Below are 27,756 nucleotides of genomic sequence, written 5' to 3'. Positions count from 1 at the left end.
CCATACGGCAGTTTTCTTCAACATCTGAAACACTTCTCGTACTTGATCTTTGAGTTGGCTTTTAACTCTCACAGTGATACCATCTTAGCCTCGTCTGCTTTAGTAAAATGACATTCTATTGTTTAATTGTTGTTGGTAACAGAAAGTGACATGGAGACATGCCTGGTGTATTTGGAGGCCAGAGCACAATTACAGTATTCTTTTTGGCCAAAACTTCACGAATATAAAGCAATGTCTAAGTAACTGCACTATCGTGATGAAAAGTCTTGAATTTTTGGCCACAAACCTATCAGGTTGTTTCAATTGCTTCACTCAAATGGTGCTCAACTTGTAGATTCAATGTAGGGGATTGACGAGTGCTGCTTTAACTTCTACTCCTCAATTTATATCAAAACTTTAGCTTCAAAGTATGCCCTACCGATGGCTTGACGTTGCGGCGAGAACTCACGGTGCCCTACGTCGTTAAAATCAAAGAACAGAGGGGCATAACGTTCACATTTGACTGCATTTGGCGAACGTTTTTTGGTCCTGGCGATCCATAATGCTTCCAGTGGAACCACTGTGCTTTCATCACTTGTTATCACTTCATCACTTGTTATGGTGTGTTCCAGTAGTTCCTCATCGTTATTGACTAATATGCCACGTGCTATTGCCGCCTTTTTAGTCAAAATTCTACAGTTTTTGCACTAGCCATGCTGCCACATGTTTCAATCCAAAATCATCCAAGAGAATATGTCTTGATCCAATCAAAATTATCACCGGTTTCTCCGTTTGTGGCCCAGCGATCGTTCAGAATCATTTATTTCACTCTTTTTGCAGTTGCATCGGTTGATAATGTGGTGTGGTATCAAGATCGCTTCTCTATCCTCGTTAAATAGAACATTTGAAACTTAATAATGGATATTATGTTCAACTGAAAGTTCCTTTGAAGTTATTATTGCTGTGACTGTGACTGACGACATACGAGGGCAATTTGCTCTTTCCACAAGCTTGTCGCAGTCCAGCAGCTTATTCTGCGATCATTGAAATCTGAAGCGATTAGTAAGTACAATCAATGAAATGGGGGAAAGAAATACAGTAGAAGAAGAATACGTAGCTCTGAGGGATGAAATAGTGAAGGCAGAAGAGGATCAAGTAGGTAAAAAAGACGAGGAATAGTAGAACTTCTTGGGCAACAGAAGATATATTCAATTTAATTGATGAAAGCAGAAAATATAAAAATGCAGTAAATGAAGCAGGCAAAAAGGAATACAAACGTTTCAAAAATGAGATCGACAGGAAGTGCAAAATGGCTAAGCAGGCATGGCTAGAGGACAAATGTAAGGATGTGGAGGGTTATCTCACTAGGGGTAAGAGAGATACTTTCTACAAGAAAATTAAAGAGACGTTTGGAGAAAAGAGAACCACTTGTATGAATATCAAGAGCTCAGATGGAAATCCAGTTCTAAGCAAAGAGGGGAAAGCAGAAAGGTGGAATGGCAATGCACTTGAGGACAATATTATGGAAATGGAAGAGGATGTAGATGAAGATGAAATTGCAGATAGGATACTGCGTGAAGAGTTTGACAGAGCACTGAAAGACGTCAGTCGAAACAAGGCCCTGGGAGTAAACAACATTCCACTAGAACTATTGACAGCCTTAGGAGAGCCAGTCCTGTCAAAACTCTACCATCTGGTGAGCAATATGTATGAGACAGGCGAAATACTCTCAGACTTCAAGAAGAATATAATAATTCCAATCCCAAAAAAGCAGATGTTGACAGATGTAAAAATTACCGAACTATCAGTTTAATACGTCACAGCTGCAAAATACTAACACGAATTCTTGACAGACGAATGGAAAAACTGGTAGAAGCCGACCTCGGGGAAGATCAGTTTGGATTCCATAGAAATATTGGAACACATGAGGCAATACTGACCTTACGACTTATTTTAGAAGAGAGATTAAAGAAAGGAAAACGTACGTTTCTAGCATCTGTAGACTTAGAGAAAGCTTTAGAAAATGTTGACTGGAATACTCTCTTTCAAATTCGAAAGGTGGCAGGGGTAAAGTACAGGGAGCGAAAGGCTATTTACAATTTGTACAGAAACCAGATGGCAGTTATAAGGGTCGAGGGGCATGAAAGGGAAGCAGTGCTTGGGAAGGGAGTGAGACAGGGTAGTAGCCTGTCCCCGATGTTATTCAATCTGTATATTGAGCAAGCAGTAAAGGGAACAAAAGAAAAGTTCGGAGTAGGTATTAAAATCCATGGAGAAGAAATTAAAACTTTGAGGTTCGCCGATGACATTGTAAGTTTGTCAAAGACATCAAAGGACCTGGAAGAGCAGTGGAACGGAATGGACAGTGTCTTGAAAGGATGATATAAGATGAACATCAACAAAAGCAAAACAAGGAAAATGGAATGTAGTCGAATTAAGTCGGGTGATGCTGAGGGAATTAGATTACGAAATGAGACACTTGAAGTAGTAAAGGAGTTTTGCTATTTAGGAAGCAAAATAACTGATGATGTTCGAAGAAGAGGATATAAAATGTACAGCGGCAATGGCAATGAAAGAGTTTCTGAAGAAGAGAAATTTGTTAACATCGAATATAGATTTAAGTGTCAGGAAGTCGTTCCTGAAAGTATTTGTATGGAGTGTAGCCATGTATACCGGCCGGGGTGGCCGACCAGTTCTAGGCGCTACAGTCGGGAACCGCGAGACCGCTACGGTCGCAGGTTCGAATCCTGCCTCGGGCATGGATGTTTGTCGTTAGGTTTAAGTAGTTCTAAGTTCTAGGGGACTGATGACCTCAGAAGTTAAGTCCCATAGTGCCCAGAGCCATGTGAACAATTTTTTTGTAGACATGTATGGAAGTGAAACGTGGCCGATAAATAGTTTGCACAAGAAGAGAGTAGAAGCTTTCGAAATATGGTGCTACACAAGAATGCTGAAGATTAGATGGGTAGATCACATAACTAATGAGAAGGTATTGAACAGAATTGGGGAGAGGAGAAATTTGTGGCACAACTATATTAGAAGAAGGGATCAGTTGGTAGGACATGTTCTGGTGCATCAAGGGATTACCAGTTTAGTATTGGAGCGCAGCGTGGAGGCTAAAAATCGCAAACGGAGACCAAGAGATGAATGCACTAAGCAGATTCAGAAAAACGTAGGTTGCAGTACGTACCTGAAGATGAACAAGCTTGCACAGGATTGAGTAGCATCTAGAACTGCATCAAACCAGCCTCTGGACTGAAGACCACAACAACAACAACAACTTCAATGATAAAGAGGAATCTTTATATATCTTTGCTATATTTTTCTTTGGAGCACTGTAGATTGTCGATTGCCAACATGCTAATTTTATGTGCTAAATACGTTAGAAACCGCGATAATAACAAATAATATTACGCTTCCACATAACTGCAGCTGAGTTTATTATGCGAAGCGTCATTCTACTACGAATAATTAACTAAAACTAATCTCTGATAACGTCCGCACCTTAACAGAGAGGAAGGCACTTCATCGAAGAAAGAGTTAAAAAATGTACATTGCTCCCTTCCTAAGAATTTCAGAGGCCAGTATTTTAAAATATATTGCAGTAAAATTATTTTTCTACACTGGAGTCATTAAAATAAACACGAGAGTTTCTGTTCTTATAGAAAAACTTAATACAAATTCTCTGATATCATTAAATTTTTCTTGAGACATTTGAGTCTCATCTTTACGATAATTATAGAAGCTGAAGGAATGAATTAAAATTCATTCCACAGTCAGTGCGCGAATCCGGTCTCGTTGGTTACTAGACAAGGGTGCTAGACCTTACACCACTGCGGTATACCTACCACATATGTCGATCTAAAAAGTGGAAAATAAGCTGAAGATGTGAATTGAAGTGTGTGTAAGAGAGGACATTACACTAGGGTAGTCCACGCAGCTGCATTTGCTATACTAGTGCAGTGATCTAATGGTTAGCATATCTGCCTAGTAAGCACGGAGACTTGGGTTCAAGTTACGGCTTGGGCACAAATTTCAATTTATTTCTTCAACTTCTATCTTTATCGTACAAAATCTCTGCTCCATTTTTGTACAAAATAAATAATCTGGAATATTACCAAAACAACCACAGCCTTTCTGACAGCTGCCAACAAACTGAATAACCAGTGGAACTAACACTGTACATATACTTTTCAGATATGTTCACCAACGCAACAACGGAAAAAAATTGCGCTAATCGGACTAATGAAATACGCGATACTACAATATCTTCTGCACTCGTGGTGTAGGGATAGCGTCTTTTATTAGTAATCAAAACGTCATGGGTTAAAACCTCCCCAATACTTAAGGTTTGAATAAAAATCATCAGCAATGGTGGCCGAAGACTTCCGGCATAAGATGTCGTCCTCTTTCTGTCAATGGCCTTGTCAAACAGGGCAGAGGACCAGACAGGGGTTCAAGACCCTCTCTAGCGTTTAGGGTGGGAAACTGTTCCCAATAGGCAGAAGTATCAGCAATGACGGAAAGACAATTGAAGACACTGCATCAAAGGCACATAATGTGTATTTGCAAGACAAGTGACTTGATTGAAAAGATGTCATGATGATCTCTACACTTACAAAACATTCTGTACTAGTCCTCCATTCGGATCTGAGGGGGGGTCTCCCAAGGAGGAGGTGACTACGAGAAAAAGATTGAATAACTGACGAAAGAATGACGTTCTACGATTCGAGGAGTAAAATGTCAGAAGTTTGATCATCGTACGAAAGTTAGAAAACCGGAAATGGGAAATGTTAAACCTCAATCTAGATATAGTGGAGATGAATGAAGTGAAATTAAAAGAAGACAAGGATTTCTTGTCAGACGAACATATTGCAATATCAACAGCAGCGGACAATGGTGGAATGGGAGTTTGATTCGTTACATAGGAAGGTAGGGCAGAGAGTGAGTTACTGTGAATCGTTCAGTGATTGAATTGTTCTCATTAGAATCGCCAGCAAACCATCACCAGCAACAATAGTTCACGTATCCATGCCGACGTCATAAGCAGAAAATGAAGAGGCAAAGTATATTAGGATACTAAATGAGTAATTCAGTATGTAAAAGGATATGAAAATCTAGTAGTCATGGGAAAGGAATGTAATTGTAGAGGAAGGAGTAGAAGAAAGGGATATGGGAGACTACGGGCTTGATAATAGGAATGGGAGAGGAGAAAGGCTCCCTCAGTTCAGTAATAAATATCTATTAGTAACAGCCAATACTCTGTTCAAGAACTGCAACAGGAAGAGGTATACCTGGAAAAGGCTAGAATATACGTGAAGATTCCAGTTAGATTACATCATTGTCAGGCACAGATTTCGAAATCAGATGTTGGTTTAATGCATACCCAGGATCAGATACAGACTCAGATTACAATTTAGTAGTGATGACGAGTAGGCTGAAGTTTAAGAGAGGATCAGGAAGAATCAGTGCCAATAGAAGTGGGATACAAAAGTAAGAAGGAATAAACATACATGCTTGAAGGTATCTGAGGCCATAGATACTGCGAAAATAAATAGATCAGTAGGCAGGTCAGCTGAAGACAAATGGGCACCTTTAAAAAGGGCGATAACAGAAATTTGAAAGAAAAACGTCGGTACAAGGAAAGTAACTTCGTAGAAACCAAGGATAGCAGAAGAAATTCTTCAGTTGATCGACGAAATAAGTAAGTACAAAAATGTGCAGGAAAATGCAGGAATACAGAAATGCAAGTCACTTAGGAACGAAGTAAATAGGAATTGCAAGGAAGTGAAGGTTAAATGGCTGCATGAAAAATATGAAGACATCGGAAAAGAAATGATTGTCGGAAGGACTGCTGTGACATACAGAAAATTGAAAACAGTTTCCGGTGAAATTAAAAACAAGACAACAACGGCAATTCTTAAATGTAGATGACAGAGCGGATGGGTGGAAAGAGTACACTGAAGGCCTCTTTATGAGGGCGAAGATTTATCTGATGCGATAGATGAAAAAACAGGAGTCGATAGAGAAGTGCTTTGGAAGACTTAAGATCAAATACGGAAGAAGGGATGGATAACATTCCATTGGAATTTCTGAAACCATTGGAGAAAATGGCAACAAAACGACTATTCACGTTGGTGTCAAGAATGTATGAGACTGGCGGTATACCATCAGACTTTCGGACAAAACATTATCAACACATTCCTAAGATAGGAGCACCCTACAAGTGCGAGAATTACAGCACAATCTGCTCAACAGTTCGTGCATCCAAGTTGCAGACAAGAATAATATACAAAACAATGAAAAAGGAAGTAGAGGATCTGTTAGATGACAATCAGTTTGTTCAAAAATGGTTCAGATGGCACGGAGAACTATGGGACTTAACATCTGAGGTCACCAGTCCCCTAGAACGTAGAAGTACTTAAGAACTACTTAAACCTAACTAACCTAAGGACATCACACACATCCATGCCTGGAACAGGATTCGAACCTGCGACCGCAGCGGTAGCGCTGCTCCAGACTGAAGCGCCTAGAACCGCTCGGCCACAACGGCCGGCCAATCAGTTTGTCTTCAGGAAATGGTAATGGCACCAGAGCGGCAGTTGTGACGTTGCGGTTGATAATGGAAGCAAAACCGAAGAAAAATCAAGACACGTTTATAGGATTTGCCGACATAGAAGCAGCGTTCGACAATGTAAAATAGTGATAGATGTTGGAACTTCTGGGAAAAATAGGGGTAAGCTTTAGAAGCTAATGCACAACGTGTACAAGAACCATGAGCGAACAATAAGACTGGAAGTCCACGAACAAAGTGTTCAGATTAAAAAGGCTGCAATGCAGGGACGTAGGGTTTCGCCACTACTGTTCAATCTATGCATAGAAGAGGCAATCATGTAAATAAAAGGAAGGCTCAAGAGTAGGATTAAAATTCAGAGGGGAAGGTCACCAGTGATGAGATTCGCTGATGACATTGCTAGCCTCAGTGAAAGTGAAAAAGAACTGCAGGATCTGTTGGATGGAATGAACAGCCTAATGAGTAAAGAATGTGGATTGAGAAAGGCCGCACTAATAAGAAGTAGCAGAAATAAGAACATAAAAAAGTCACCAAGTTAGGCCAAGTTAAGTAATTCTGCTACTTAGGCAACAAAACAACCTATGACGGACGAGCAAGGATGACGTAGAGAGTAGACTAATACTGGCAAAAAGGGCATTCCTGGCCAAGAGAAGTCTACTAATATCAAACGTAAGTCTTGATTTGAGGAAGAAAGTTCTCAGAACCTATCTTTGCAGGACAGCATTGTATCGGTGTGAAATAAGGACTGTGGAAAACCGGAACAGAAGAAAAAAATGTTCAAATGTATGTGAAATCTTATGGGACTTAACTGCTAAGGCCATCAGTCCCTAAGCTTACACACTACTTGACCTAAGTTATCCTAAGGACAAACACACACACCCATGCCCAAGGGAGGACTCTAACCTCCGCCGGGACCAGCCGCACAGTCCATGACTGTAGAGTCTTAGACCTCTCGGGAACAGAAGAGAATCTAAGCATTTGAGATGTGGTGTTACAGAAGAAGGTTGAAAATTAAGTGGACGGATGAGGTAAAGAGTGAGAAGGTTCACCAGAGAATCAGCGAGGATTGGAATGTACGTAAAACGCTGATAACAATAAGTGAGAGGATGATAGTACATCTGTTAAGATGTCAGGAGAATAATTTCCATTGTAATTGAGAAGGCTGTAGAGGATAAAATTCCAAGAACAAAGTGTTCTGATTAAATAGGCTGCAATGCAGGGATGTAGGCTTTCTGCAGATCAACTAACAAATCTCATAATTTTATAAATGCCTAACATAGTTAATAATTTTCATGGCACCAAATATTAATAAATTTTAATGGCGTGGCATCAGCACTGTCCAATAGCACATGAGTATTTTACATCCCTTTTGTTTCTCTTTATTTAACGCCCCGTATTATTTAAAATAAGTTTTCAATTTAATAAAAAAGTAATACTCGCCTTCTTTTCCTAAACGCCGTATCTTCGTGAAGTATTGCTGAATTAGAGAGAGCATCTTTGACACTTGAATTATTTGTAACCTATCTGTATTCTTCACTAGCGTACTCGGCAAAGCTTTGCAATACCTGATTATGTACTGGAATTGGATATAAGCTCTAATCTGCTTCTCTCTGTCCATTATTCCTCTCTGCCCCTCCCTCTGTCCATCTCTTCCTCCCCCTCTGTCTCTCAAGACTCTCTGCCTGTCACCCTTCTCTATCTCTCCATCCCCTCCTTCCCATTACTATCCACTTCGCCCTTCCTCCCTCTCTGTGACCCTCGGGCCTATTTAATTTAATTGTAAACATATAATAGAGTAGGAACTTAAGTCCCTCAAGATGATTGGGTAAATCGGCTGGTATCATTGGTGTGAGAGGGGCGTATCTGGCAGCATTACATGGATTTACAGTACATGGACTTCTTAATAGTATTCTAATGACACACGTATAAAACTCAAATGATATTTTCGTCAAAACCGACTGGAAGAATGAAACTATTTCAATATTCGCAAAAGCTGTAACAAAGTCAAATAGATTAAAACCCCCGGTATCATAAATCTGACTGTGAGAAAGAAAATTAAAACATATTTTCACAGCACACCAGGCACAGCACAGCGTTTTCTTTCTGGCAGTCCGTTTTAACAGAAAACCAGTAACCGTTGTTTTAAAAAAAATATGCTCTAGTCCACCTGAATATTTATGAGAGTATCGTGTAAAAATATGAAGCAAATCAGTCAAGAATTTTTAAAATACGTACCCTATATCTGTGACAATGTTTATTCCGGTGCAAAAATTTGAAGTAAATCAGTCAAAGAGCATCCGAGAATTTTGCTAACAACATTTCCTCTTTATATATTACATATGTTTGTACATTATATATATATTTAAAAAACACCTCCATCCGAGTCTTTATTATAGCATCATGTAAAAATTTGAAGTAAGTCAGTACAGAACTTTTCGAGATTCTTGGGAACAACGTTAAACAACGTCTTGTCTTTATAGTATTACAGCTAAGCGAGTCAAAACCCATGGCGCACATTGGTAATTTGTGTTGTGCTCAAACGAAACAGTATAATGATAAAAAAACACCATGTATATGTGTTTGAAAATGCGAACATGAACAATAATATGGTTTGTTGAAGAAAAACTGAAAAACAAATACCCAAGGCGGTCATTTCATGCAAGTTGCATTCTAACACAAATCGGTAGCGCAGCCATCATTACTAGCTTTTGTCTTTGTGAATTACTGTTTATCTTCAGACAACTCACCTGTGAGCCAGTGTAACATCTGTTTTGACTAAATCATCAAAGATGTCTGATGACTAATAATCTGGTTGGTGCTGTACACCATCACCAACTTATTTTATTTTCTGTATAGCATAAAGACAAAGTAGAAACAAAACTATGTAATTATGAACAGAACATATAGCCATATTTGGTTTGAGTACAGTAATAGCTTGTCTTTTTACGTAATTCTGGGAATCACAAATATAGTCCAGTATCACAATACTGGCGTCTGAAGATACCTCGTCCACACACAGAGTTTGCGGGCTTTTACGTGGGTCGTTGGGAACCTGTAAATCAGTTTTCTAGTCCCGAGGCCCTGTGTGAACACACCTGCATAAGCTCGCCACCTCTTACCAAAATCTCACAGACTGTAACTCCCTGCACCTGGCCCAGCCCACAGCTTCACTGGCGCTCATCTGTGAAGAGTACGTCAGCCAGCGAGTAACAAGCGGCTGAATGGGCCTACACTCAGAACCCTACAATGTTTGAACCCTTCGATTGAATTCGTGGCATTCCTCATCCAAAATTAAAATGAGAAGAGCCCAGGCAGTTAACTGAACGGAGATCCTTTCTAACATCCATCCACTGTTTGATCACTACACCACCTCTCTTGGCAAACAAACATGGAGACTGATGAAACAAGAAGACCCCGAGCGTGAGATACACATATTGTAATCCTCGAAGAAAACAGCTGCTTAATGGAGAGAATGTACAGCTTTTTATGAATTTATTATATTGGATCTAAAAGTGAGTGCCTTACCGTGTACTGCTCCCACAGAAGGCCCTACAGCAGAAGGCAGCCCTCTGCTGAGTGCCGTCCACCAGACAGCGCCATTATAGCCTCTGCGGCCCCACCCCTAAAACACAAAAGCCGTGCGTAGAACGCTGGCCACTTTAACCTGTTTGCTGCAGCAGTTACGTCAAATACAAATTAATCTTGGCCATGCAGTTCAAAATCAGCAAGCAGCGCCGTTGCCGCATTTGGGACAAAAGTAGTTGACTGCTCCACAAGCGACAATTTATCAATTATGTTTCCCATGTCAGCTGCCTCAGAACTTGCTAGACTGGTGGAATAGACAGACAGTGTATTAGATACTGCACTCGTCAAGGTCCCCTTGCATTTCCCTGTCATAGTGATTGCCTCCACACAAATCTTCGTAGGTCACGGAAGACAATTGTTCCTAATATCCCTGTGGCTTCAAAAACATCTACCAGAATTCAGAAAATATTGACAAACGGTGTCATGAAGCACATCAGCTATGGAACAACTAGCATCAACGAAAATGATAAAAAATTAGCGATCCCACAATGCTCCAATATTATGTTTGAAAGATACTTGCCGTTTCTTTCAGACACAACCTGAAGTCAGACATGGTGTACCACAGTGTTCTATTTTAGGTCCTCTGTTGTTTAGGGTTTACATAAATGATCTGCAACTTGCACTGTAACAAGATGAAAATATATCCCCTTTTGCAGCTGTACAGAAGTACGGAATATATGACACAGCAAGAATAGCTTGACCCACCACTAGAAGTCAGCATAAGGTACCTGGATTAGTCGATATTTCTCATGACAAAACTATTCCACTTGTTCTGTACGATGTATGAGACAGGCGAAATATCCCCAGACTTCACAAACAGTATAATAATTCCAATTCCGAAGCACGCAGATACTGATAGGTGTGAATATTAGTGAACCAACAGTTCAATAAATCGTGGCTGCAAAATATTGACACGCATTATATGCAGAAGAATGGAAACACTAATGGAAGCCGATCTCAGGGAAGATCAATTTGGGTTCTGGAGAAATGTAGGAACGTGTGAGGCAATACTGACCTTATGACGTTTACTTCTCCCACACACAGCCCTACAGCAGAAGGGAGCCCTCTGCTCAGTGTTGGCCACCAGATACCGCCATTCCAGCCAGATTGAAGAAAGGCAACTCTACGTCTCAGAATTTTTAGATTTAGCTAAAGCATTTGTAAATGTTGATTGGACATTTGAAAATGTTGACTGGAATACACGTTTTGAGATTCTGTATAAAACTTGTACAGAAACCAGACTGCTGTTGAGTCAAAGAACATTAAAGAGATGTAACTATTGAGGAGAGAGTGACAGAGTGTAACGTACGCCTGATGTTATCCAACATGTACACTGAGGAAGAAAACCAGAAAGAAATTTGAAAAATGGGTCATTAAATGTTGATTGGACATTTGAAAATGTTGACTGGAATACACGTTTTGAGATTCTGTATAAAACTTGTACAGAAACCAGACTGCTGTTGAGTCAAAGAACATTAAAGAGATGTAACTATTGAGGAGAGAGTGACAGAGTGTAACGTACGCCTGATGTTATCCAACATGTACACTGAGGAAGAAAACCAGAAAGAAATTTGAAAAATGGGTCAAATGGCTCTGAGCACTATGATACTTAACTTCTAAGGTCACAAGTCCCCTAGAACTTAGAACTAATTAAACGTAACTAACCTAAGGACATCACACACATCCATGCCCGAGGCAGGATTCGAATCTGCGACCGTAGCGGTAGCGCGGTTCCAGACTGTAGCGCCTATAACCGCTCGGCCACACCGGCCAGCGATGAAATTTGAAAAGAGAATTAATAGTCAAGGACAAGAAATAAAACTTCTGGGGCTTATTGATGACATTTTAACTCTGTCATAGATGACAAAGAACTTAAAAAGATCAGCTGAACAGAATGGATACTGTCTTGAAAACAGATTATACACTCCTGGAAATGGAAAAAAGAACACATTGACACCGGTGTGTCAGACCCACCATACTTGCTCCGGACACTGCGAGAGGGCTGTACAAGCAATGATCACACGCACGGCACAGCGGACACACCAGGAACCGCGGTGTTGGCCGTCGAATGGCGCTAGCTGCGCAGCATTTGTGCACCGCCGCCGTCAGTGTCAGCCAGTTTGCCGTGGCGTACGGAGCTCCATCGCAGTCTTTAACACTGGTAGCATGCCGCGACAGCGTGGACGTGACCCGTATGTGCAGTTGACAGACTTTGAGCGAGGGCGTATAGTGGGCATGCGGGAGGCCGGGTGGACGTCCCGCCGAATTGCTCAACACGTGGGGCGTGAGGTCTCCACAGTACATCGATGTCGTCGCCAGTGGTCGGCGGAAGGTGCACGTGCCCGTCGACCTGGGACCGGACCGCAGCGACGCACGGATGCACGCCAAGACCGTAGTATCCTATGCAGTGCCGTAGGGGACCGCACCACCACTTCCCAGCAAATTAGGGACACTGTTGCTCCTGGGGTATCGGCGAGGACCATTCGCAACCGTCTCCATGAAGCTGGGCTACGGTCCCGCACACCGTTAGGCCGTCTTCCGCTCACGCCCCAACATCGTGCAGCCCGCCTCCAGTGGTGTCGCGACAGGCGTGAATGGAGGGACGAATGGAGACGTGTCGTCTTCAGCGATGAGAATCGCTTCTGCCTTGGTGCCAATGATGGTCGTATGCGTATTTGGCGCCGTGCAGGTGAGCGCCACTATCAGGACTGCATACGACCAAGGCACACAGGGCCAACACCCGGCATCATGGTGTGGGGAGCGATCTCCTACACTGGCCGTACACCTCTGGTGATCGTCGAGGGGACACTGAATAGTGCACGGTACATCCAAACCGTCATCGAACCCATCGTTCTACCATTCCTAGACCGGCAAGGGAACTTGCTGTTCCAACAGGACAATGCACGTTCGCATGTATCCCGTGCCACCCAACGGGCTCTAGAAGGTGTAAGTCAACTACCCTGGCCAGCAAGATCTCCGGATCTGTCCCCCATTGAGCATGTTTGGGACTGGATGAAGCGTCGTCTCACGCGGTCTGCACGTCCAGCACGAACGCTGGTCCAACTGAGGCGCCAGGTGGAAATGGCATGGCAAGCCGTTTCACAGGACTACATCCAGCATCTCTACGATCGTCTCCGTGGGAGAATAGCAGCCTGCATTGCTGCGAAAGGTGGATATACACTGTACTAGTGCCGACATTGTGCATGCTCTGTTGCCTGTGTCTATGTGCCTGTGGTTCTGTCAGTGTGATCATGTGATGTATCTGACCCCAGGAATGTGTCAATAAAGTTTCCCCTTCCTGGGACAATGAATTCACGGTGTTCTTATTTCAATTTCCAGGAGTGTAAGATGAAAATCAGTGAAAGTAAAATCTGGAATTGAATGCAGAATAATCAAATCCAGCAGTGCTAAGTGTATTCCATAATAAAATGATACACTAATAGATAAGTTTTGCTATTTGCTTAATAAAATAACTGACGATGACAGAAGTATAATGGATGTATTATGCATTCTGGGGATAGCAACAAAAGCTTTTCTGAAGGAAAGTAATAACGTAAACAAATCTGTTAGGAAGACTTGTATCTGAACGTATTTGTCTGGAGTGTGGCCTTGTACGGAAGTGTAACGTTTAGGATAAACAGTTCAGACAGGAGGAGAGTAGAACTTTTTTTCGGACTTGGTACTTCAGAAGAGTGTTGAAGATTGGACCGGTAAATCAGACAACTAATGAAGAGGTATGAGATCGAATAGAGGAGCAAATAAATTTATGACAGAAATTGACCAAAAGAAGAGATTAAATAAAAGAATGCATCTGAGATACTGGCGATTTAGGAATGGCGGGAAGTGACGGGGTAAAATTAGTAGAGGGAGCTCAAGAGTTGACTACAGTTAGCAAATTCATAGTATGTAAGTTGCAGTATTTATGCAGAGATGAAGAGGCTTGCAGAAGGTAGGCTTGCTTGGAGAGCTACAACCACCACCACAACAACAGCAACAATACATGAATAGGGACACAAGGACGTACCAGTGCTCTTACTAGTAAGGCAGTCAGTAGAGCAACACAAAACATCAACAAACAGATCATCGCCGCATTTTGATGAGAATCAGTAGAAACATCCTGGCAGAATAAAACTGTGTGCCGGACCGAGACTCGACGTCGGGACCTTTGCCTTTCGCGGGCAAGTGCTCTACGAACTGACCTACCCAATCACGACTCACGGCACGTCCTCACAGCTTTACTTCTGCCAGTACCTAGTCTCCTACCTTCCAGACTTTACAGAAGCTCTCCTGCGAACCTTGCAGAACTAGCACCCCTGAAAGAAAGGATATTGCGGAGACATGGCTTAGTCACAGCCTAGGGGATGTTTCCAGAATGAGATATTCAATCTGCAACGGATTGTGCGCTGATTTTAAACTTCCTGGCCATGTCTCCGCAATATCCTTTCTTTCAGGAGTGGTAGTTCTGGAAGGTTCGCAGGAGAGCTTCTGTAAAGTTTGGAAGGTAGGAGACGAAGTACTGGCAGAAGTAAAGCTGTGAGCACGTGGCGTGAGTCGTGATTGGGTAGCTCAGTTCGTAGAGCATTTGCCCACGATAGGCAAAGGTCCCTAGTTCGAGTCTCGGTCCGACACACAGGTTTAATCTGCCTGGAAGTTTCAAATCAGCGCACACTCCGCTGCAGAGTGAATATCTCCTTCAGCACGTACAGTTTACGAGCTTCTTATACAATTACACAAGGTACAAAAATAGTCCAGTCAATGAAATAACGGAAGTAAAGGCAGTTTACGAACGTGTGTGGAAAACACACACCTCATAATTTACTATGTTTCTCAATTCTGTGATATCTGAAGAAGGTACGATTACTTCTGCTGGTGGTTAAGAGTGAACAAAATAGTTTATTCTGCATACTTGCATTCACTACGAGATATTGACACATTTCTCGGGGAAACCCAGCTTATGTAGAACACCCTTATTAAAATATTCGTTGCTATAATGCCGTGGTCGGATGAATTTCTTATTAAAACCCAACATTTCGTCTCCATCTGCGAAGGACGTCTTCATGAGTGTAGTAGCCTTTTCGAAGGTCTAATGCACACGCTGGCCCGCTACTTAGTGAAGTGAAATTCCATTTCCGCGTGCTCCCACGAAGAGACGTGGCGTCACGTATTTAGAAAGCTCGGGTGCATTTGGCCATTTTCAGTAGCTGTAGTCCGTCATTATTACTGCTCAGACTGGTGCACGCCGCCTTCAGCACGGGAGTCCGGATACCACTCATATTCACACACTCCTCCGAAGGTCTCTCTCTCTCTCTCTCTCTCTCTAGACTTTCATAGCATCCGCTTGTGACTGCCAGTTCCTGAGTCATATCAAACCGAATCCGGTGGTCTCCTGACAACAAATTACACTACTGGCCATTAAAGTTGCTACACCAAGAATAAATGCAGATGATAAACGGGTATTCATTGGACAAACATATTATACTAGAACTGATATGTGATTACATTTTCACGCAACATGGGTGCAAATATCCTGAGAAATCAGTACCCAGAACAACCACCTCCGGCCGTAATAACGGCATTGATACTCCTGGGCATTGAGCCAAACAGAGCTTGGATGGCGTGTACACGTACAGCTGCCCATGCACCTTCAAAACGATACCACAGTTCATCAAGAGTAGTGGCTGGCGTACTGTGACGAGCGAGTTGCTCGGCCACCATTGACCAGACGTTTTCAGTTGGTGAGAGATCTGGAGACTGTGCTGGCCAGGACCTGCAACATGCGGTCGTGCATTACCCTGCTGAAATGTAGGGTTTCGCAGGGATCGAATGAAGGGTAGAGCCACGGGTCGTAACACATCTAAATTGTAACGTCCACTGCTCAAAGTGCCGTCAATGCGAACAAGAGGTGACCGAGACGTGCAACCGATGGCACCACATACCATCACGCTGGTGATACGCCAGTATGGCGATGACGAACACACGCTACCAATGTGTGTTCACCGCGATGTCGCCAAACACGGATGTGACCATCAGGACGCTTTAAACAGAACCTGGATTCATACAAAAAATGACGTTTCGGCATTCGTGCACCCAGGTTCGTCGTTGAGTACACCATCTCAGGCACTCCTGTCTGTGATGAAGCGTCAAGGGTAACCGCAGCCATGGTCTCGGAGCTGATAGTCCATGGTGAGGCAAACGTCGTCGAACTGTTCGTGCAGATGGTTGTTGTCTTGCAGACGTCCCATCTGTTGACTCAGGGATCGAGACGTGGCTGCACGATCCGTTCCCGCCATGCGGATAAGATGCCTGTCATCTCTACTGCTAGTGATACGAGGCCGTTGGGATCCAGCACGGCGTTCCCTATTACCCTCCTGAACCCACCGACTCCATATTGTGCCAACAGTCATTGGCTCTCGACCAATGCGAGCAGCAATGTCGCGATACGATAAACCGCAATCGCAGATAGGCTACAATCCGACCTTTATCAAAGTCTGAAATGTGATGGTACGCATTTCTCCTTATTACGCGAGGCATCACAACAACGTTTCACCAGGCAACGCCGGTCAACTGCTGTTTGTGTATGAGAAATGTTGTTGGTGTCGCCACCGTCGCCAACCTTGTGTGAATGCTCTGAAAAGCTAATCATTTGCATATCACAGCATCTTCTTCCGGTCGGTTAAATTTCACGTCTGTAGCACGTCATCTTCGTGGTGTAGCAATTTTAATGGCCAGTAGTGTATGTTCCATGAGATCTGGTCTGTGAGTTTCTCCACTTTTACAGCTCCATTCTGTTCCCCTAGTCGTTTTGCGGCCGTTCTTTTAGTAATGCCCGTGTACACGCCTTCACACCCACACGCCTTCACACCTACACGCTATCCTGCAAATTCCTTTTTTTCCAGCGGTTTGCGAACATTCTTGGCAGCTTTAGGTGTTCCTATATCTTCCAAATGCTTTTGTAAATCACAGCCATATTCCGTTTCGTCTACATCTTTCCCATGTGATCAGTGACGTCTTTTATGAACGGCAGGAAAAACTTAAGATTTCAGATATATCTGTACATTGCTATGATCTACCCATGTCTGTCTTAGCGCCTTTTTTATCTCAATGGATCAATATTCATTCTTCAGCAAAGCATAGCTGAGATATTGCAACACCGCATGGAGCAGATCCGGTTTCCCGATGTCGCTCGGTCGATTCACTAAGTTTTTACAACAGAAGCGAACTTTTGTGTGTGTGTGTGTGTGTGTGTGTGTGTGTGCGAGTGTGTGTGTGTGTGTCTTATTACGAACGCTTTAGATAATGGTTCGTCTTTGTGGGTTTTCGTTATACCGTGTAGGCCACACTACTATCTTCTTCCTTGAAGAATAGCACGTCAGGAAAATGTCTTCCACCTCCTCCTCCATAGTAGGCTGAATCTTCGGATTAATCTCTTCAGGATGTTCATGAAAACGACTTCTTCCCTCCCCGCCAAGTCTCCACAGCGCAAAGAATGTCTCATCCACGTAACGAATGCGGTTTAAACAGTGTTATCAAGAACTTGGTGATGAATATGTGAGCGAACCAACAGTACATGCTGTATGTTTCAGCAGAATGTTTTCATTGTGAATTTTCAGCAACCCATTAAGTCGCGATGGTGGCAAAAGTGAAGTGAACAGACATTTCTGATCGATTGAGGAGTCTTTTTTTTATCAAGCATGATCGTCGCATGCTTACTCAGGAAATCCGTGGATGTATTACGTCGGCAATCTTACAGCGATAATCGTCAGCCCCATTCTAACTGCTGTTGCACTGCCCTTGTCAGCAGGCCTACAGCGCTTTGTAGTATTCCTATCACCCATAGGTATTTACCGTTTTAAGGTTTCACGCTGCCTAATACTCTTACTGCATCCTGCTCACACTAGTAATGCCTGCTTCAACACTGGCTGTAATTCCCTCCGTTGGCACAATTCGTGGACTGGTGGCAAAAATTTCGACGTTGGCAAGTGCAAACCTTTCATCTTTAGACATTGAATGTTCTGAATAAACTGATAATCGTATGGGAAGTATCTAAATGCCGCATCCTCTAATTAGGTTGCAAAGTACTGAAGTATCATACATTGATTCGTTAATTTTTCTCAGCCACTAGTACACAATTTATTACTAACAGTAGTAAGGAGAGACATTAATTTAAATTTTATGCTTGCCAAGCCCTGGCGCGTCTGCTGAATGTGCTCTCGTAATAAAGCATCCTACGACAGTTTGAAAATCCGCTGCGTCTTTCACGAGCCAGATAGCCGCTTTATCTTTCGTAATTTCAAAATAACACCGACTGCCCCTTTTGTTCCCTCACATTTCTCTCGTATTTTGTCGGAAGCTGCAGTTGAAATGTATTTATCTCTCACTTTTTACCCTGTTTTACATAATTTCTTGTGCATATGAAAAGACACAAAGAATACGAAAAGATCTTACAGCTTTTACTGTAGAAACCCTCCTTTGTCTTGCTCTGTTCCGTTATATTCCCGTAGTTAAATTTTTTACAAATTAACTTACATTGTATGACAACACTAGGGACTGTGAGTTCCGACCCTTCTTATGATGAAGCACTGGGTGCAAGTATTCCTACATTTTACTTTCATAATGTCGCTGTTCGTTTACAGTGCTGCTTGTCTTCGTTTTTTTTATGTATAGATCTCTTTCAAATTCTGAAGATGGCAGGGTTAAAACACAGGGAGCGAAAGGCTATTTACAACTTGTACAGAAACCAGATGGTAGTTATAGGATTCGAGGGACATGAAAGGGAAGCAGTGGTTGGGAAGGGAGTGAGACAGGGTTGTAGCCAATCCCCGACGTTATTCAATCTGTATATTGAGCAAGCAGTAAAGGAAACAAAAGAAAAGTTCGGAGTAGGTATTAAAATCCATGGAGAACAAATTAAAACTTTGAGGTTCGCCGATGACATTGTAATTCTGTTAGAGACAGCGAAGGACTTGGAAGAGCAGTTGAACGGAATGGACAGTGTCTTGAAAGGAGGATATAAGATGAACATCAACAAAAGCAAAACGAGGATAATGGAATGTAGTCGAATTTAGTCGGGTGACGCTGAGGGAATTAGATTAGGAAATGAGACACTTAAAGTAGTAAAGGAGTTTTGCTATTTGGGGAGCAAAATAACTGATGATGGTCGAAGTAGAGAGGATATAAAATGTAAACTGGCAATGGCAAGGAAAGCGTTTCTGAAGAAGAGAAATTTGTTAACATCGAGTAGTGATTTTAGTGTCAGGAAGTCGTTTCTGAAAGTATTTGTATGGAGTGTAGCCATGTATAGAAGTGAAACATGGACGATAAACAGTTCATACAAGAAGAGAATAGAAGCTTTCGAAATGTGGTGCTACTGAAGAATGTTGAAGATTAGATGGGTAGATCACGTAACTAATGAGGAGGAACTGAATAGAATTGGGGAGAAGAGAAGTTTGTGGCACAACTTGACTAGAAGAAGGGATCGGTTGTTAGGACGTGTTCTGATGCATCCAGAGATCATCAATTTAGTACTGGAGGGCAGCGTGGAGGGTAAAAATCATAGAGGGAACCAAGAGATGAATACACTAAGCAGATTCAGAAGGATGTAGGTTGCAGTAGGTACTGGGAGATGAAGAAGCTTGCACAGGATAGAGTAGCATGGAGAGCTGCATCAAACCAGTCTCAGGACTGAAGAGAACAAGAGATCTGAAAGTTATAGCTCCAGTAATTATGACAGTGATTGTGTCTGTCTGAAAAAAAGAATCTGCTTGTACTTTCATCCAGGATCAAAGACTTAATAGTTCTCTCTTCGCATCAGGATGTTTGATAAAGGGGAGTCCCCTTGCCTCTCATTATTGGAATGCTTGATTTTCAAATAGGAACCCCTCATTTTTACTGAATATTTGGATTCTGCGGCAAAAAATACGTACAGTTATAACAAACCATTGTTTGCCATTCGTAGTAGTCTGCGGTGTAATCGACGAATACCTAATGTGCCTTTTTTTGTAATTAAGAACCGACACGTTTGATTCTACATTTCATTTACATTGTGAATGTAAACCTTTGTGTTCTGGCGGTTAATACTGATGTTCAAACATTACTGGAGAGCAGCAAACGTGATTGTAAAGTACAGACAATATGGCTAGGCATTGATATTTCTGGCAAACAAGCTGCTTGTATGGTAACGTGCTTTCCTGTTCCCTGTGGGATTGACTGCTGTGAGTCTGAAAACCATCGGAACGCTATTATATCGACGTTGTTGTTCCTGGATCACGCAACACGCAGACTCTAACCGAAAATCGAAACGACTAACCACATTATACTGTACAATTAGATTTGTGACACTGAAGTAAATTTCGAACATAAATATCAACCGTCACAATGCAATGGTTTACATTTACATGATAAATGAAGTATAGAATCAAATGCATGAGTTCTTAATTGCAAAAACAGGCACACTTGATATTTGTCAATTACAGCGTCAGCTACACGAGTTGAAAACAACGATTCTGGTAAATCGTACGTATGTTTTGGCGTAGAGTCCAAATATGCAATCAAATAGGGGGGGGGGGGGGTGGAGCGTTCCCATTTGAAAATACAAACTTCACACCTTCTACGCAGGAGGGGTGGTTACGAGGTGCCAATTTTCCCACAGATAGATGTCCCGTGTACTAATATCAACTTTTAACTTAGAAATTTCTTTCATATGATAGGTCGTTTTCAAGATATTTAGTTGTCTCTGGTTAAAACGAACACCCTGTATAAAAGTGACATGCCTTCTAATATGACAGATGTTTCTAAATTAGCTCTCTTTGCTGGTGACACTAGCTTGGTGGGGAAGGACATTGAGTGCAACATAAGCAGTGTATCAAATTCTGCTGTTCAAGACGTAAGTAGAAAATAATTTTATTCTAAATCACAGTAAGACTCCATTTTTACAGTTTTTAAAATATATTTCAACCAAAACTGACCTTTTCATTAAAAAGAACTGGCATATGATTAGTGAACTGAACAATACAAATTCCTGGTTACTGAGATAGATGGTAAGCCGTCATAGTATGCAGATGTCCAGGAACTTTTTCAAAAACTGAATGCTGCTGTATTTGCCATTACAACATCACCTGCAATACGTGATAGCCCAACGAGGAAATAGGGTTACTTTGCTTATTTTCATTCGTTTGCGACATACAGCACAGCGTCGTTGGTTGTTAACAATATGAGCTTATTTCCAAGAAGTAGCAGCTTTCTAAAATTTAATACTTTCTAGAAATCAGTCCGCATTTGGATCGCACCATCTTGACTGTTGTGCAGTATTCTGGTGCATCCGTTTTCAGTAAGCTGTCACAAAAATCAAGGAATCTCAGCGGTAATACACCGCACGTTCAACTCTAAAATTAGGAATTTTCTTGCGGCTCAGGTCTTCTACCACTCCTTCTAGACTGTCTGGATGCTCCAAGAGAAAATTAAGCAGATTCCTGTGTTCCATTTTTGATTTTGCTAGTGTATTCTCGGTGACTGGTCGTCGTCTTTGGATTCGTTTAAATTTTATTTAATGCATTACTAACTTCATTATCAACTCCTTAAGTATTTATTTCGTATTCTGTACTTTATTTAAGGCATTACTAATGTTAATATCAAGTCCTCAAGTATTAATTTCGTATTCTGTATTATTCCATGACTTACGATTTACTCCTCATACCATACTACGAAACAAGACGTTTAAAATAAAGTAACAAAATTAAAATGCCTGCAGTAGTACATGATTCCTTGTAGACACGACGACCAACCCCTCCTTGATACACAGTAAGAAATCTGGCCACTTCATTCACATCGTGGTCATGGGCGGGTCCGAAGACGGTAGCTCCATTCTGCCGATATGTGACGTCACCACGTCGACTCATTTTACCGTGCCGATTCTGTACAGCCGACTGGCACTTCACTGCCATGACTGAACTTCAACGCCTGAGGGTCACATGACCGCCTGTTACCAACTGCACATCATGTACAGCTCTCCAAAACAAACAGCCTGCTCTTGCAAGCGAGTGACTGACGTTTTGTACCGCGAGCTGATTATCGTGGAATGCGGCACGTATCGCCACGACAAGCGCACTACGCCTGCACACTGCAGCTGACTGCGCGCCAGCTGTGAACCCCCCTGGCTGTGACAGCGTCTCCTCCTCCACCCCCCCTCGCTCCCCCCTCCACACACTGCGGAACAGGTGGTGCTGGCTCAGCCCTGCCTCTGGCCACAGCTCGGCTCTCGGTTTGTCCACAGAGGGAGAGCGGCGAAAGCGCGGGGAATCGATAGAGGCGCCCATTAGCTCGGTTCTGTGGCCTCTCCCTCTCTCCCTCTCACTCTCTCTCCCTCCTTCTCGCCCCAGCAGTCAGCTGTGGGACCTCGTGTTGTGGACTCGTGCCCTGCACTCCACACGTACTGCTCCCCTGATCCTACTGCGACGACGGCTTCGCTTCGTAAAGGACACCGCTCACGCGTGTGGACAGTGTGAATCTTGGGGACTTCCCCAGCAGCTGTGGAGAAGTCCTCCGACCCAAAGCCACAGTAATGAGGGGCAGTCGTAATTAATTACCACCACGATAAAAGTAAGTTAGGTAATTATATCTTTGTTTGGTGGTACAGATCTGCATCAAAGCCGCTTTAAGGTCGCTCAGGGCCCAATCAGAATTGTTTACTTAGACTACTGGACAATAAAACTGCTACACTAAGAAGAAATCCAGATGATAAACGGGTATTCATTGCACAAGTATATTATACTAGAAGTGACATGTGTTTACATTTTCACACAATTTGGGTGCATAGATCCTGAGAAATCAGTACCCAGAACAACCACCTCTGGCCGTAATAACGGCCTTGATACGCCTGGGCATTGAGTCAAACAGAGCTTGGATGGCGTGTACAGGTACAGCTGCCCATGCAGCTTCAACACGATACCACAGTTAATCAAGAGTAGTGACTGGCGTATTGTGACGAGCCAGTTGCTCGGCCACCACTGACCAGACGTTTCCAATTGGTGAGAGATCTGGAGAATGTGCTGGCTAGGGCAGCAGTCGAACATTTTCTGTATCCAAAAAGACCTGTATAGGACCTGCAACGTGCGGTCGTGCATTATCATGCTGAAATGCAGGGTTTCGCAGGGATCGTAACAAATATGAAATGTAGCGTCCAGTGTTCAAAGTGCCGTCAATGCGAACAAGAGGTGACCGAGACGTGTAGCGAATGGGACCCCTTACCATCACGCCTGGTTATACGCCAGTATGGCGATGACGAATACACGCTTCCAATGTGCGTTCACCGCGATTTCGCCAAAGACGGACGCGACCATCATTATCCCGAAAATAGGACCTTGATTCATCCGAAAATATGACGTTCTGCCATTCGTGCACCTAGGTTGGTCGTTGAGTACACCATCGCAGGTGCTCCTGTCTGCGATGCAGAGTCGAGGGTAACCGCAGCCATGGTCTCCGAGCTGACAGTCTTTGCTGCTGCAAACTGTTCGTGCAGTTGGTTGTTGTCTTGCAAACGTCCCCATCTGTGGGACTCAGGAATTGATACGCGGCTGCACGATCCGTTACAGCCATGACGATAAGATGCCTGTCATCTCGACTGCTAGTGATACGAGGCCGTTGGGATCCAGCACGGCGTTCCGTATTACCCTCCAGAACGCACCGATTCCATATTCTGCTGACAGTCATTGGATCTCGTCCAACGAAAGCAGCAATGTCGCGATAGGCTACAATCCGACCTTTATCAAAGTCGGAAACGTGATGGTACGCATTTCTCCTCCTTACACGAGGCATCACAACAACGTTTCACCAGGCAACGCCGGTCAACTGCTGTTTGTGTATGATAAATCGATTGGAAAGTTTCATCACGTCAGCAAGTTGTAGGGGTCGTCACCGGCGCCACCCTTATGTGAATGCTCTGAAAAACTAATCATTTGCATATGAGAGCATCTTCTTCCTGTCGGTTAAAATTCGCGTGAACGATTTGCTTCAGGATAACGACATGGCTTGAGTAGAGTGGCCGGCATATTCTCCACACATGAAGCCTATCGAACATGCCTGGGATTGATTGAAAACGGCTGTTTATGGACGATGTGACCCACGAGCCACTCTGAAGGATTTACGGCGAACCGCCGTTGAGGAGCGGGACAATGGGGACCAACAGCGCGTTGACCAACTTGTGGACAGCAGGCCACGACGAGTACAGGCGTGCAGCAGTGCAGGAGGACGCGCTGCTGGGTAGTAGAGGTACCTGTGTGTACAGCAGTCTGGGTCACCACCTCTGAAGGTCTCGCTGTATGCTGGTACAACGTGCCACGTCAGCAATGAAAAGGGCGGAAGTGATGTTTATGTTGATCTCTACTCCAATTTTGTGTACAGTTTCCGGATCTCTCGGAACCGAGGTCATGCAAAACTATTCTTATGTGTGTGTTTCTGATTGTACCCGGCCCAGTCACAGTAATCCGACCGCCGCCTATGTTCGACGTCGACGTGCAATAACAGGCGGTATATAACAGGCGGTATATAAAACCTGTCGTAGGGACGCGTACAACAGCACAGTCGCTGTCGTAATGTGAAAAAGGAGAGATTTATCTGATTTACATGACCACTGGCATCCGGGCCAAGGCTAGAAGCATATTCTTAACGGCTGAGGTTGTAAACTGATCACGTGCCGCGGTGGTTAAAGTATACTGTGTGCGGGAAAATGGCGCCGTACAAAACCAGTACTGAGGCAGTAGTGGTGCACTGCTGAAAGCACGTGACAGGGGTGAACGACGACTGCAGAGGCGTTTACTGCCAAACAGACGAGAGTAAATCGAAAAAAGACGAAAGTAATGAGAAGTAGCAGAAATGAGAACAGCAAGGGACTTAACATCAGGATCGGTGATCACGTAGCAAATGAAGTTAAGGAATTCTGCTATCTAGGCACCAAAATAATCCATGACGAACGGAGCAGGGGGGAAATAAAAAGCAGACTGGCACTAGCAAAAAGGGTATTCTTGGCCAAAAGAAGTCTACTGGTATCAAATGTTAGTCTTAACTTGAGAAAGGAATTAGTGACAGCATACGTTTGGAGCACGGAACTGCATGGTAGTGAAATATAGACTGTGGGAAAACCGGAAGAGAAGAAAAACGAAGAATTTTTGACGCGGTGCTACAGAAGAATGTTGAAAATTACGTGGAATAATAGCGTAAGAAATTCGAAGGTTCTCCACACAATCGGCGAGGAAAAGAATATACGGAAAACACTGACAAGAATAAGCGAGAGGACGACAGGACATTTGTTAAAACATCAGAGAATGACTTCCATGGTACTAGAGGGACATGTTGAGGGTAAAAGGTGCAGAGGAAGACAGATTGGAATACATACAGACAATAACAGAATACATAGGGAGCAAGTGCCACTCGGTGATGAAGAGGTTGGCACAAGAGAGGAATTCGTGGCGGGCCGCATCAAACCAGTGAAAAGACAGGTAACTCGCGAAAAAAAAGGCAGATGGGATAGATAACATCAGATGTTCATCAGAATTTCTAAAATCATTACGCGAAGTGGCACCAAAACGACGATTCACGTTGCTGTGTAGAGTACGTATGTGAGTTTGGTGGTATACCATCTGACTTTCGGAAAAGCACCATCCACTCAATGCCGAAGATTGCAAAATCCGACAAGTGGGAGAATTATCGGACAATCAGCTTAACAGCTCCTGAATCCAACGTGCACTCTAGAATAATATACAGGACAAAGGGAAATAAGTTTGAGGCTGTGTTAGATGACGATGAGCTTGGCTTTAGAAAAAGCTGTGCACCAGAGAGGTAGTTCGGACGTTGCGGTTAATAATTAAAGCACGACTAGAGAAAAATCAAGACATGTTCATAGGATATGTCGACCTGAGAAAAGCGTTGGACAATGTCAAATGATGCAAGATGTCCTAAAGCCTGAGAAAAATTTGGGTACGTTATAGAGGTAGACGTATAAAATACGATATGTACAAGAGCGAAGAGGGAATAATAAGAGTGGAAGAACAAGAATGAAATGCTCGGATTAAAAAGGGTTCTAGGCAGAGATGTAGTCTTTCATTCCTAATGTTTAATCTTCACAAAGGAGAAGCAATGACGGAAATAAAAGAGAGGGTCAACAGTGAAATTAAAGTTCAAGGTGAACGTATATCAATGATAAGATTCGCTGATGACATTGATATCCTCAATGCAAATGAAGAAGAGGTGCACGATCTCCTGAATGGAATGAACAGCCCAGTGATTACACAATATGGATTGAGAGTAAATCGAAGAAAGACGAAAATAATGAGAAGTAGCAGAAATGACAACAGCGGCAAACTTAACATCAGGTTTTGTGATCATGATGATGTAGATGAAGTTAAGGAATTCTGCTACCTAGGCAACCAAATAACCTATGACGGACGGAGCCAGAAGGATACCAGAAGCAAACTAACATAGGCAAAAAGGGCATTTCTGGCCAAGAGAAATCTACTAGGATCAAACATTGGCCTTATTTGATAGGGTGGCGACAGCAAGGGTATCCTGTCATCCCTCTAGAAATTAACCCTTCTGTTATTAACCACGCTGATTCAAGCCAAAAGCACAAGTCCTACAGCCTTTAACGGGTACAGACATTAAGTAGATTGTTTTGGAAATGCAGCAGGAAGACGGTGTTGAGTGACAGGATACTGAGCCATGATTTTATTAATAAATTTAATAGCCGACTCGGTTAAAGGCGCATTGCCACGGTTCGCTCTGCTCCCCCCGTCGGAGGTTCGAGTCCTCACTCGGGCATGGGTCCTGGGTGTGTGTGTTGTCCTTAGCCTAAGTTACATTAAGTAATGTGTAAGCCTAGAGACCGACGAACTCAGTAGTTTGGTCCCACTTACCACATTTATTCTTTCATTCAATAATTAAATCACATTAAATACATATAAAAATGTCGGGATCCAGTCAACCAGCAGAATTTAAGTTATTAGTAACTGCAACTGATCAGACGCGCCTTGCATCAGTGACATCAGCACCTGCCACCTCCTGACGATGTCGAGCAGTTGCATCGAAGGAATATTGTGCGATTTGCAACAGATCCGTCGGGAAAGCATGAAAAGTCACATTATTCGTAAATTCTTGTTTTGGAAGCAAGGACTGGTAGTAGAATTTATAAACCCGCCAAAATAACATTATAGAAAGAAAATGTAACAAACAAATCTTAAGAAAAAATTTCGGAAATACGTCTTAATACAGATATTAGTAAGATCAGTAATGTGACGTTTAACGATGCATTCCAGATATAAGATTTGGAAACCTACATATATGATTAACAGCCAGTTAACATCTGACATCTACTAGCAAGTAAAAAAAGGCATCCAAGTAAATAGACTGATGACAAGTTTACATAAAATGCAGTCAGCTCGTCGTGCGGACAAGCTGCCCATTTAGGACCAAAACAACGTCTCCCTTTCGTTTATGAATAACACTCATCCTGGTTGGTCATCTGAGTTTTTAAGCACTCGCTTTAGTACAGTCAAAAGAAACAGGAACCACCTCCTTTCACTCACGACATTTTCAGCGGAACTCACAATATAATCCACATGTGTACTCAAGCT

The 27,756-nt window shown here is 42.9% G+C and overlaps 1 protein-coding gene across 1 annotated transcript in view; it reads right to left on the bottom strand.

Moving 5' to 3' along the window:
* LOC126317480 (chondroitin sulfate N-acetylgalactosaminyltransferase 2-like) overlaps positions 1-27,756 on the bottom strand; it is a 139,114-nt gene that overhangs the window by 97,901 nt on the left and 13,457 nt on the right. The window contains exon 2 of the mRNA XM_049993186.1: positions 10,079-10,175. The gene's annotated coding sequence lies outside the window, so the exon portion shown is untranslated. The remainder of the gene's footprint in view (positions 1-10,078; positions 10,176-27,756) is intronic.

The sequence above is a fragment of the Schistocerca gregaria genome, chromosome 1, assembly GCF_023897955.1.
Source record: "Schistocerca gregaria isolate iqSchGreg1 chromosome 1, iqSchGreg1.2, whole genome shotgun sequence".
NCBI lineage: Eukaryota > Metazoa > Arthropoda > Insecta > Orthoptera > Acrididae > Schistocerca > Schistocerca gregaria.
The sequence above is the reverse complement of the archived record's forward strand: the minus strand, read 5'-3'. Positions and strand labels throughout refer to the sequence as shown.